Source organism: Chelonia mydas, chromosome 4 (genome assembly GCF_015237465.2).
Source record: "Chelonia mydas isolate rCheMyd1 chromosome 4, rCheMyd1.pri.v2, whole genome shotgun sequence".
In the NCBI taxonomy this organism is placed as follows: Eukaryota; Metazoa; Chordata; order Testudines; family Cheloniidae; genus Chelonia; species Chelonia mydas.
Genome location: NC_057852.1, coordinates 37,273,792 through 37,286,525, shown reverse-complemented (window position 1 = coordinate 37,286,525; position 12,734 = coordinate 37,273,792). Strand labels below are relative to the sequence as shown.

Sequence of the window (12,734 nt, the reverse complement as noted above, 5' to 3'; positions counted from 1 at the left end):
ACAGTTTGCCTTTTGATCAGCTGGTGTACATTGGTGTAATTTCACTGACTTTATAGAACTACACCAAGTTACACCAGCTAGTTAGCTGGCCCCATGTCTATAGTCGAGAACAATTTTTAAAACACAGTTTGAAACTAGATCTGCCCAAGTCCATAATGTCCAGGCAAACTTTTTAAAAACCATTTAAACTGGATCATTTTTAATCCATGTTTTGAAAAAGCTCCATTAGCTTCCTTTGGTCTCAGAGAGTACCTTTAAATCCCACTATACACGTCAAAATCAGCAAAGACTACAGTTATATTTGCAAGCTTCTAAACAATGTAAGTATTTTATTTAAAAACTTTAAAAATACTTCAGAGTATCACTTTGAAATCAGATATATCAGCAGCTATTTACATACAAGTATTATGACTGTTGGTGCTGAAAAGAGGAACAATTCAGGTATTTTAAAATGTTTTTTGGATGTTGTCTTATATTTCAGCTTTTTCTTCCAATTTTATGCAAACACAATAACACTAACTAAATAAGCTACACACACAAAGGTGAGTCAAAGTCAATCTAATTCAAATGTGGTGCTCACATTGCCTTTTTGTTCCTCTGGAGATAAACAGATAACATTTTTCAAAATGTATAATATACATAAACTGCAAGAAACTATTTGTTTTTGTTAAAAGCTGACATACAGCACCTTTACATATGCTTGCAAATGTGAATTTGCCTGCACAAACTGAGTTGTTAAACATGTCATTAGCTGATCTTCTATAAACAACTGCACACAAATTCTGCTTGTGAATAAATCTGCAATATTTTGGGCTACAGGTAGAGGAATCTCTTCTTTCAACCTCAGTTTCCCTGCTTATCACACTAGGAATTATTTCACTTTGTCTGGAGCCCCAATCTTGACTAAAAATAATACCAAGGTCTGCAGAAGGTACTGGATATCACTTGGGAGATCACTGATTGAATCTCAAAGAATCACTCCGCTGACAGGTTTACTATGTCCTCTGTTAACTGCAAGATCAGCATATGACTGTATAAGAGAGGTTGTGTTTGTCAGTGCTGGTGATAAACCTATGTAATTGCAGTGTGAACAGACAGATATGTCAAAACTTTTGTGACTGCTCAGGTGCAATCCAGGACAAAGATGTAGTTTAGGAATGGGTACATGTGCCTACTCTGGTCTTGCAATTGCACTGTGTCCAGGTCTGTTGTCCACAATTCAAAAAGGATGCTGATAAATTAGCGAGGATTCAGAGAAGGGCCACAAGAATGAATAAAGGATTAGAACACCTGTCTTATAGGGGTGGACTCAAGGAGATCAATCTATATAGTTTAACAAAGAGAAGATTAAGGGGTAACTTGATTACAGTCTGTAAGTACAAATATTTAATAATAGAGTCTTCAGTCTAGCAGAGAAAGATTTAACATGATGCTAGGGCTGGAAGCTGAACACAGACAAATTCAGATAGGAAATAGGGCTAAAATTTTTAACAGAGAGGATAATTAACCCTTGGAACAATTTACCAAGGGTCATGGTGGATTCTCCATCACTGATGATTTTAAAACCAAGATTGGATGTTTTTTTTCTAAAAATATCTGCTCTAGGAATTTTGGGTGGGAGGGGAAGTTCTGTGGCCTGTGATATACAGGAGATCAGACTAGATGACCACAATGGTCCCTTCTGGTCTTGGAATCTAGAAACCTATTAAGCAATTCTTCCATAAAATAGCCAATAATAAAATCAGTGATTAACTGAACTGCATCTAATAAAATTATTATAAACATTTAGCAACTACATCTCCTCAGGCTATAAACATTCTTATAGTAATAAATTACAACCTCGGTTAACAAATATGATATTACACATAATACATGACAGCATACTATTCTTGTTGAGAAATAAACAGGTATTTACATTCTTAACATCAATACAAAAGAAATGTAACAAAAGCTGAAGGGCTGGTACAAGGTAGGAGTGTTCTAAAGAGATCCCCTCTAATCTCGGTGAAGAGATAAGTACACTACGTAGCCAAAGGGAATATTTTTCCATGTATTACATTACGTACATACCCCCAAAAGCTACATAAATTAAGGCTGTAATTCCATCTGAGGGTTATGGTAACACAATGTCACCAGAACTCCTCAATGAAACTGCAGTATTAATATATGCAGTGTAGAGTACCTTAATTCTTATAATGTTTTGTTTACTACAAATAGTGTTATATTTCTTTTGCAGCATAAAAAGAATCAATGAAAAATAAAATAAAACGTAATAAATGTCCACAGGTTACTCATTCACATTTTTGAGCAATACACATTAATATTGCAGCAATGACACGATATTCCTCCTTTGAAACCATAATCCAGTCAATACTAATGCAGAAGAAACACAATACTTTTACTATTAGTGTAATGCTTCTTTTCAGCACCTACACAATGTTTCAAAATGTATTACAAAAACTCCCATTGCAATTGATGAGTTTTGTATGCTAACAACAATACATACATAATCCCTAACAGAAACATTAATATTAGACATAAAGGGCTATAGGCTTGATCTCAGAGAGATGCCTTACTGAGGTTGGTGATGATTTCCCCCAACAGAGGGGAATCCTCAGGTAGCATAGAGTGTACCAGAACCATGTCAGATCACAAAGGGCTCTGCCTGATCCTCTGAGAGCACAGATGTCCCAAGAAGACTGTTACAGCAAACACTACTAATATCAGCTCTTGGCTTCCCTAAATTACAATAGAGGCCATTTCAGTCCATAGCCAGCTCAGGATTAGGGGACTTGAAAGGATTACACTCTGGCACAGCTAAGGAGCTGCCCCAAGACATGTAATAACACTTAGCAGTTTGCATACTAATCAATCCTCACAACATCACTATTAAATATTATTATTCCCATTTTACAAATGGGAGAAATTGAGACAGAGGGGGTTAAGTGATTTATTTAAGGCAACAAAACAAACCATTGATAAGACTGAGTTAAACCCAGCTTTTTGTCCCATGCTTAATCCATTAGATCATGCTGCTTCTCTTCAAGCTATTTGTATCATTAGTGTTCCATGAGAAACCAGTTTTGGAACATGCTGGGCATTTCCAGCAAGTTCCTCAGAGCCCTCGATACCCATTGACTTTGATGGGAGTCTTTGAGGGGTTTCAGCACCTAACAGGAGATGTTCAGTATCTGTCAGGGCCAGGACCTAAGGATAGACACTGCGGTTCCACAGGTGTACATGAAGGCAGAATTCTATCCTCTGATGTAACTTACAGTAGCCCAAGGGCTAATCATAGTTGTGTTTGCTGCAGAGGTTCCATCTGGACATGTTCAAAGTTAGCTAGTCAGTAGTAGAATTAGAAACAGAATCTAGGAGCTTCTAGCGCCAACTCTAGGGTTGCCAACTTTCTGATTTCAGAAAACCAAACACTCTTGCCCTGCCCGTTCTCTGAGGCCCCACCCCCATTCACTCCATTTCCCCTCCCTCCGACCACGCTCTCTCCCCACCTTCGCTCACTCACTCATTTTCACCAGGCTGGAGCAGGGGGTTGAGGTGCAGTAGGGGGTGAAGGCTCCGGCTGGGGGTGCAGGCTTTGGGGTGGGGATGACTGGTTTGGGGTGCAGGAGGGGGCTCTGGACTGGGGGGGGTCGGGCCAAGGAGTTTGGCGTGTGGCTCTGGGCTGGGGCAAGCGGGTGGGGTGCGGGGGTGTGAGGGCTCCAGCTGGAGTGTGAGCTCTGGGGTAGGGCCAGGAATGAGGGGTTTGGGGTGCAGGAGGTGGCTCTTGGCTTGGGCTGAGGGGTTTGGGGTGCAGGAGGTGGCTCTTGGCTTGGGCAGAGGGGTTTAGAGTGCGGGGTTGGGGTGCGGGCTCCAGTCGGCGCTTACCTCAGGTGGCTCCCGGAAGTGGACGGCATTTCCCTCTATTTCCTAGGCGCAGAGGGCTCCGCACGCTTTCCCTGTCCACAGGTGCCACTCCTACAGCTCCCATTGGCTCCGGTTCCCAGCCAATGCGAGCTGTAGAGCTGGCGTTCAGTGCGGTGCCTGTGCTGTGGGCTGACCAGCACCTAGGAGCTGGAGGGACAGGCTGGTCACTTCCAGGAGCCACCCGATGCCAGCCACTGCGGCCAATCAGATTTTTAGTGGCTCGGTTAGCTGTGGTGACTGGAACTACCAGGATTCCTTTTCGACCAGGCATTCCAGTCGAAAACCAGATGCCTAGCAACCCTATCATCCTCAGGCCATTAGCCTATGCCTCTTTCTCAAAAGTTAATTTATCTAACCAACAAAGCAGATTTGATCTAAATGTCAACAGGCTGTTATGCCAGGTTGCTGAATACAGCAGAAAATAGGCAAAACAAAAAACTGCAAACAAGTCACTGATATTTCTGCTCTTAATTAAAAGACTCCATGAAAGCACACACATTTTTCTTCAAATTAATTTTTATAATTATTTAAAATAAAAGATTTCTTTCCAAGATTTTTTCGAGAATTTCCCTTCAATAAAATAAGGAAAATTTGTGAGCCTAAACAGATTGTCAATATCCCTGTAAACCAGAAGATTGATAGTTTTTTTTTAAAATTAAAGTTATTCAGAAACCTAGCATTGAATTTAAATGCTTATTGCCCGCAGCCAAAAAGAAGCAAGAAACCAATAGGTTTTTTTAAATTTGGAGTAGTACTTATAACTAAGTGGCTTGCATAAGGGGGTGCGGAAAGAGAAAGTTAAATATTGCAAAAATCAAAAGGTTAAACATTAAACCCGTTCTAACAACTGCACATAAAGTAAATGAACTACATGCGGACTTTCAAATGGAAGAAAATGTGAAGGTCTTAATGGTCTGCTAAAGCAAACTAAGCACAAGCATAGATGACCTGTAGATGAACACATTTTTTCTGTAGACCAGAAGAATTCCTGGATTTCTGAATACATTTCCTTTATAACAACATGCTAAAAACAATGACTTTTTGAAATTATAAAAAACAAACAAACAAACAAAAACATTACTCCACACCTCTCCCCCTCCCCAAACTGATAAAGCAAGAGCTAGAATTGCAATAACAATTTCACTGTTCTTCAATCCACTTGAAATCAAACTCAACCTCCAGACTTACAGCTTGATCCACACAGGCCCCTTTCACCTGTATAGAGCCCCACTGAAATCAGTGCGGCTTTCCATATCACAGAGGTCCAGCTCCGTAGAGCATCTTGCAAAATCTGGACTTTAGATCCTGTTCTTACACTTCAGGTAAATCCCCCCAGAGAAGTCGATAGGGCAAAAAAAGAAGTGTCTTTCATGAACTAAAAGTGGCCTGCTTGTAAATATTACCAGCAGCCAAACCAGGGAAAGCACTGTTAATATTAATACTATTACCTTCTATCCACTCATATTCACTCTTCAAACACATTAATTTTTTTGTTTATTTTTTAAATCTAGCCAGCAAGAAGTGAAACCATGGATAAAAAGGTGCCCTTCATATTAAGCAGTAGTGATGCAATGGCAGCAAAAGAGCGATATTTCTAGCCAGAGATGTCTTGTCACCCTACAAAGAGATATTGAGTTACTTGCTACAATTTAACCAATACCAGAGCACATAAGGGAGCTCAGCAAAGCAGCAGATTAATAAACAAGATTTTCACCTCTAGAGATCTGAATTCAAATCCTAATTAACAATGAATTTATTAGGCTCGTCTTAAAGCTACTGGACATGTATCACAAGATACTATTCAATTACAAAACAGAAAAAATTGAGATTTAGGTAGGTTGCAAATTACAGCCACTGAGATTAACTATTTGAAACTTTCCACCCAACCCGCAATGTTGTTTTTTCTCATTACCCTATAATCGCCTAAATAAAATCAAAACTTCAGAACGAGAAATATAAATTGTGTTTGTGGAGCTGTTAAAATCTTTTGGGTATTTTTTATTTAAAATATTAAATTGGAATGAAATCAAATTATATTCCCTGATTTGCAGCAGATCAGAAGGGGGAAATAGTATTGATGGGCAACTGGGGAAATCATTAATGTGTTTATTAGACTTATGTTTTTCTCAACCACATATATACATATCATTACAAGATTGTAAATCTGTAATTTCCAAACATGGAGAGTGGATCTTCATCATATCATTTGGTATGTGTTATAACATTTGCTTAAGACTGGCCCAGGGCTCGCGTGCCGTCTTTGACACGCATGCCATAGGTTGCCGACCCGTGTACTAGAGCATATACATACACATCACTCTGTAAAACATATCATAGGTAAAATGTTCAGAAAGTTGCTAATAATGTTGATGATAATGCTATTGACCTCTTTTGTAAAGCACTGTGAGATCTACTGATGAAAAGTGCTATATAAGAGCTAGGTATTATTCTCGTTATTGTGACTACTAATAATAATATTCATACTGCTAGAGTTTATATTTGAAAAAGACTCATGGAAAAAGAAATGGAAACAAAACAGAGGTAGGACCTATCAATGAATTCATAAATGACAGAGAAACAGGGAGGTGAAAACAGAAATCAGTTTTAAACAGAGCAGTAGAACAAAAAAAAAATTAAAAAGCTGAAGTGGATTTCAATATCACAAGTTTTGTCAAAGGCCCAATACTGTACTCTCTCTACTCTGGTCAAACTCTCAGAGAGGTCAAGAGGAATTTTGGCTGAATAAAGCAAATTAGGCTAAACTCTCATTAAGCACCACTTTATTAAAGAAATACAGGTCAGGTCTTTATGGACTTACATGTTTTAAAAATGTGTTTTCTTTTCATATTTTTAAACATCAGAAACAACTTGAAGGTCACTAATGAAGGTCATTACTGTAGTTAAAACTGCTGAACTGAAGTAAGGGCAGGATGCCAGTCATTTTATCGTACCTCAAATACTTTAGAATTGTGGGTGAGGAGCCAAGTTTAGACTTGGCCCAATTCCACTAACTTCAGCAGAGGTGCACCCACTTATAGCCTGCCTTGAATCTGATCTAAAGAGTTTGTATGGTGTATATTTTATTGGACAATGATTCTGACACACGCTTAATTCTCTGCTATGTTACTGGTAGAATAGCTTTATAGAGGCACTTAAGGGAATCATATGCCTACATTCCAACCCAAAGGTTAGGTGCAGCAGTCAAACAGAAAGCAGGTGACAATTCAAAAGGTTACAAGCCATATACCTCATGCAGAGGATATCAAAAAGGGGGAAATGAACGGAAAAGAAAGAAAAGACTTACTCTCCATTTTGATTCCAAACAAAATACCTTTGAAAAAAAATCAAAGAATTGTAAAGTATGTTTGGGTGGGGGGGTTAGTTTTAATGTCGGTCATGCAGCATTCATATTGGGAGTGTTACAAGGCAATGCCACAAAGCCACCAAATTAGCATTAATTAGACCATATATCACCAGTCTTAGAAGAAAGGAAAATGACTGAATGAACAGGGAGACTGACGTACTGTCTTGCCATTAAAGGTGGTCCCACCAGGTCAAATATGAGGAAAGGCATGGGAAGGTTCTGATATTGCAACTGAATAAGTGCAGCTGGACTGCTGCACCTGCAAGCTATCATCTGCAGTTTTGGAACCTATGCTTGTAATGATGTTGTCTGTGTTCTACATGTTCTATAGGTAAATCACTTTAGTCACTCCAGTATTTTTTGTGAGCACTAAATTCAGTCAGAACCACTGAGAGTGGGCTTTAAAGAGAAAGTTATAAATCTGCAGTTTGGGGTAAGAAACAAACTTGCTACAGAAGTGTAAAGAAAATGGCCACACTCATGCCTGGTGTCATTCTACAGCAGCCAGTGAAGTTCTAACAGGGATGAGGGTACCAAAGGTCTACAGACCCACAAAACCTCGGTGTGTAGAAATAACACTCTGTCCAGTGTGGGGGAGGAAGATCCTAAAGCAACTACAGCAGACATCTGGATTTATATTAAGGTTTTCACTTCATGTATCTTGTTTGGGATTACTGAAACAGTGTATTATTCCGTCTGGTAATTTTTTAGGTATGAAAATGAATAGGTACAAACTTTGGCCTTGACTGCAGCTATGGGTTCCTATTCAAGTCACTGAATGAGCCTTTTATGAAGTCAATGGGAGCCCTGCACGTACAGCTGAAGACAGAATATTGCATTTACTCTTTATTCGTCTCATTTTTAATAATAACAGCTGCACCCCAAATCCATGCATTGAAGCAGCATACTGCATTTGAGAGCATGATATAAAAATATTACATCTGCTGGGTGGGAAGTGGAGAACGGATCTGATGGCTTCAGTCAAAGCACTGAGTCGTTTGTTCTGACTGCCAAGGGGGTTTACTAAGGGAGTCAGTTGATTTTGTATAAGGATTTGAGATGCCTGTAGGACAATTTATGGCAGTTTTTGGGGGTAGACAGCTGTTTATATAACCGATTTTACCTGACTTCATCTAGTACAAATTTAGAGGTAGATTAAACAACCTTTTACATTCAAGAAGAAAATAATGAAGAAGAATCAGTATTAAATGCACCTTACTTAAAAGGGGCTATAATGGAGTATGTGGCATTCATAGGTAATTAAAAGGTTAACTGGAACTGGAGAGTCAATTCAGGCACCTGATTGCACCTGGGAGGTGGGCCAGAGCCAAATAAAGAGGAGTCTCAGCTGGGTAAGGAGGTGTGTGGGTAGAATAAAGAGACGAAGCCCAGACTAAATGGACAATAGGAAGAAACTCTGTAGTCCCTTGAGAATGGGAGCCTAGGTAAAAGGAAAGAATCTGGACTTCTAAAGAGACAAAGACCTGGAACAGAACAGGGGACACTTAACAGAGATGAAAGGTCAACCTCAAGGAGGGCAGAGTTCATTTGTTTGTATTTTGGGTCTGGGATTTGTTGAGGGAGTCCAAGGGAGAAACACGAATCCCACCCCTGACAGAGGGGTGAATATAGAGAGGCTGTGGGGGATGCCTGATAACAGGTGTAAGTGACAGGGAGCAGATCTGAGTAGATAGACCTTACTTGCCTACCAAAGGGTCCTCAGGCTGGGATACAGTATAGTGGGAAAACCTAGGTTTCTCTATCAGCCTTGTGAGAAGATGGCGTGAGGCCCCCCCTTTTCCACCCCCCGCATACACAGATAGGGATAAGGATACTACAAAACCCTGAGATGCACGAGTGTCAAGATGTTGGGGCTCATAGCTGTGGCTGAAGACCTGATGCAATGGCATTGGACTCTATTATCTTGCAATGGGTAAAAAGTGGATTGGCTGGAGGGCCAAGTCATGAGATGAAGCAGATCACTGAAGGACTAGAGCAGCTGCAACAGGGTGCTGTAGTCAAGGAGAGCCTGTTATACCATGTCCAGCCATGATGGGGCATGCCAGTGGTGACATTACTCTTCTTAGAGAACAAATTTATCTTTCTCTTCCAAAACTGTCAGGCTTACTTGTAACATGCAATCCTCTTGGATAACTGCATCCAAAAGTGCTGGTATTATCTAAAACACTGTTTTAAGAAAAGTTCTTAAACATACTTTAGAATCAAAATTTTCTAAAGCATGAGATAGTCCTAATATATAAATGTTTAATAGTAATTGAGATACATAATTTCTGCTAGCATTACACCAGTGACTCTCCGAAACAGATGCTTAAAATGAGACTTCATGCTCTAGAATTACAGGGACTGAAGACAATGTTGGAACAGCCTAATTGGGCTACTACTGCTATCAAAAAGATTAAAGGTGTGTTCTACTATAGTTTCAATGGATCTGTACACACAGGGTAAAACTAATAATCAAGTCAATGGAAGATTTATGAAACTGAGGATCACAGGTTCAGTGCTAATGAGTTTATTATAACATCAGGTGTCCAATATCTTAATAATGCCAAAACATATTCACCTTCATTCAAAATATTTTTCTTGTGAAGCTTCGCTACTACCAAACAAATACAACTTATCTTCCTGGACTTCCTGGACTTATCTTATCTGGACTTTCTTTTACTAAATTTAAACACCGTTAAGTATCAAGGTACAGTCTAAGAGGTTGGGTCAAAATAGGGATTCAAGCAAAGGTGTACAACCTAAATGAAATATTGACAGGAAAGCTGCATTCTCACAGAGCGTGCCAGCAAAAGTTACTCAGAATGATTCAAAATAACTGAAGAATTCAACTGTAATCACACCAACAATGTGCAGATGTGGTATCACAGAGAAGGGAGAGACTCCTGTTAAGTTTTATTATATAGTTGGGTAACTGAGATAGGAAATCTATAAGGTGTTGTAACAGATTGGAGTCTTCACCATATAAAACATGAGAATGTCTGCAAACTGAACAATTCTTACTTCAATGTACTGTGGAGTCATAAAAATCACGTAGGGAATGGAGGATATCACACACTCTTATGTTATATCTTGGCAGTGCCCATTCCCCTTCTGGGGAAGCTTCTTGACAAAGCTACCGGCTACATTTCTCACACTGCTCAGCCATCTTGCACAAAAGTAACCACAAGCTATAATCTTGTCCTATCAAACACAAGGGGGAAAAAATGATATAAAATATGGATAGGCACATAGTCTACAGCACTATCCGTGTTTAATAACAAACACTTGCGAACAGTGGCCCTGTTCCCATTGCTATACTGCACTTCCACCAAAAATACAACCAATATAATTTAACAACCGAACAGAGCACACAAGTCAGTCACCATTAACCACCATTTGCTTATCAGACACCAGGGTAAAGTGGAGGAATGAGAGTAAGTGAGGGGGACGAGAGGAAAGCCTTTTACCTGCAAGAGAGAGAGAGTGTATTGCACTCGGTACCGTATCAGGAGACGGTGAGAGAAGAGACTTCTCGCCAAAGATCTCTGAGCCACTCCTGGCGTGGGGGCGGGGGCGGGGGAGTACACAGAACCTGCTCACTGCCTGTCACTCCTGGCGCACGCAGGCAGAAACACGGAGCGAAGTACAGAACCAGCAGCCTGTGCTGTAGGCGCAAGGGGAGCACAGGGGCATCCAAGGGTAGATGGCAAACCCCAGAGCCTTAGAGGGTACAAGGCCTACCTCAGCTCCCAAGGGTCACAGGCATTAAACGGACCTTCATCCGCCGGAGGCTGACAACCAAAGTGGCACATGTAATGAAGATGATACCATATTGAAGCCTCAGTGTTTTGTCTCCCTCTGGTGGGAGGGAGGAAACATGTCTCATGCCTGTAGACTAGCATAAGAAGACAGTATAAAACAAGGAACTTTTTCTTAAGTATCAAAAGATGCAGTTTATTTAAAACATTTCCTTCAATGATAGGTCTTTCCATGGCAGCACTGCTCTGTGGGGAGTGGCAGAGGAGAGAAGTTACAGTGCAATATGATGAACAGTGGATGTATTTTAAAAGGCTTGTTTATGTCTTTGAGAGGGCTGAAAAGAATGCAGGCTATGTGCTCCTGGATACTTCAGTAGGATTCTACAGGCCATAGTGCAGAATCTGACCAAAAGGATCAATGTCAGAGTTTGCAAAAGCAATGTTTTGGTAAAAAACAATAATAATTTTATTTTACTCAGACTGGGGTTTAATTTGCGGGAGGAGTGATGCCCTGGTATTTTGCTTCTAATATAGCTAGTTCCAGCATTGTACAAGCTATCCCCATTTCACGCCACGCCATCGTATGACAGCCAAGAATCTAGAAGGATTAAAAGGGCAATAAAGAATTCTTTTGTTCTGCTTCATCCTACAAGTGACCAAACTGTAATAAATCACATTATTAAAATTGCAAAGTAAGATATATCAAGTATGTCAAATAGTGCAGTGGAAATAAAACTATATTAAAATACATGTTTTAATTATGCTTGCTGGCAAGCTTGTTCAATTCAGATCAATTAAAGTAACTTTATTTCTTAAGATATGTGTAGGTTACTTTTTTCCAGAAGACCATTTTTGAAACGCATTGGTTTACACAACCCTTAAATCACTGATCCTGTAGGACATTTCAAAATGATGTCTCTTATAGCTTGGTCATACTTGATTTGTCTTTGTTTTAAAATTTATACCCTTAAAGGTGTTTTTCTTAGCATGAAGGATAAAAATCAACAGAACTAGTTTAGTACCATACTCCTTCTCACTTTCCTATGACAAAGTAAAAGTAATTAGAATGATTCCATCAGTTTTACTTCTGATTATCAGAGCTTGAATTTGAAACTGCCCCTTTCTCAGAATAAACTTGCTTTCCTGCCTCTTTAAATATTGCTTCTCAGTGTTTTATATATTTCATATAACAAGTACTAACTTGTAAGGTACACCATGTCCATTATTTTTCATCTAAGCCTTCCATATTTTAAAAACAAAACTTATTTTTTTAAATATGAAAATGAATGGGCATGAAGTACCTAAAAGTTAGTACTTGTTATCTGAAATATATAACATGTTATGGTTTATAATAATTAACATGAATGTGCAAACAGTAATATAGAAATATCAAGCTTGAGTAGGTTTTCATGACAAGAGAGCAGACTTTAGAGACATTTATATTGATGCAGTGCTGACTAGGGCTGTGTGACTTTTGAAATATTTCTTTTCTGAAAGGACAATTGGGTTCTGGAAAAATTTAGTGAGCACAGAAGCATATTTTTTTCAAAAAATTGAAGACTTTTGTTGTTAACATGTCATTTTGAACCTGGGTCCTTGTCTTGCAAATTTCAGTATTGGGCTCATGTTCATAGTTGGCCTATAAAATTAGTATGGACAATTATTGGGTGCCACAGTAATATTAC

At 39.3% G+C, this 12,734-nt stretch overlaps 1 protein-coding gene across 2 annotated transcripts in view; it reads right to left on the bottom strand.

The window, feature by feature from the left end:
* Positions 1-12,734, bottom strand: part of UGT8 (UDP glycosyltransferase 8) — a 70,239-nt gene that overhangs the window by 52,306 nt on the left and 5,199 nt on the right. Inside the window, exon 1 of one of the 2 annotated variants that reach the window (XM_043545405.1) lies at positions 3,886-4,066. The exons of the other annotated variant lie outside the window; for it this stretch is intronic. The gene's annotated coding sequence lies outside the window, so the exon portion shown is untranslated. Of the gene's footprint in view, positions 1-3,885; positions 4,067-12,734 lie in introns of those variants that run through there. 2 annotated transcript variants of the gene reach the window in all.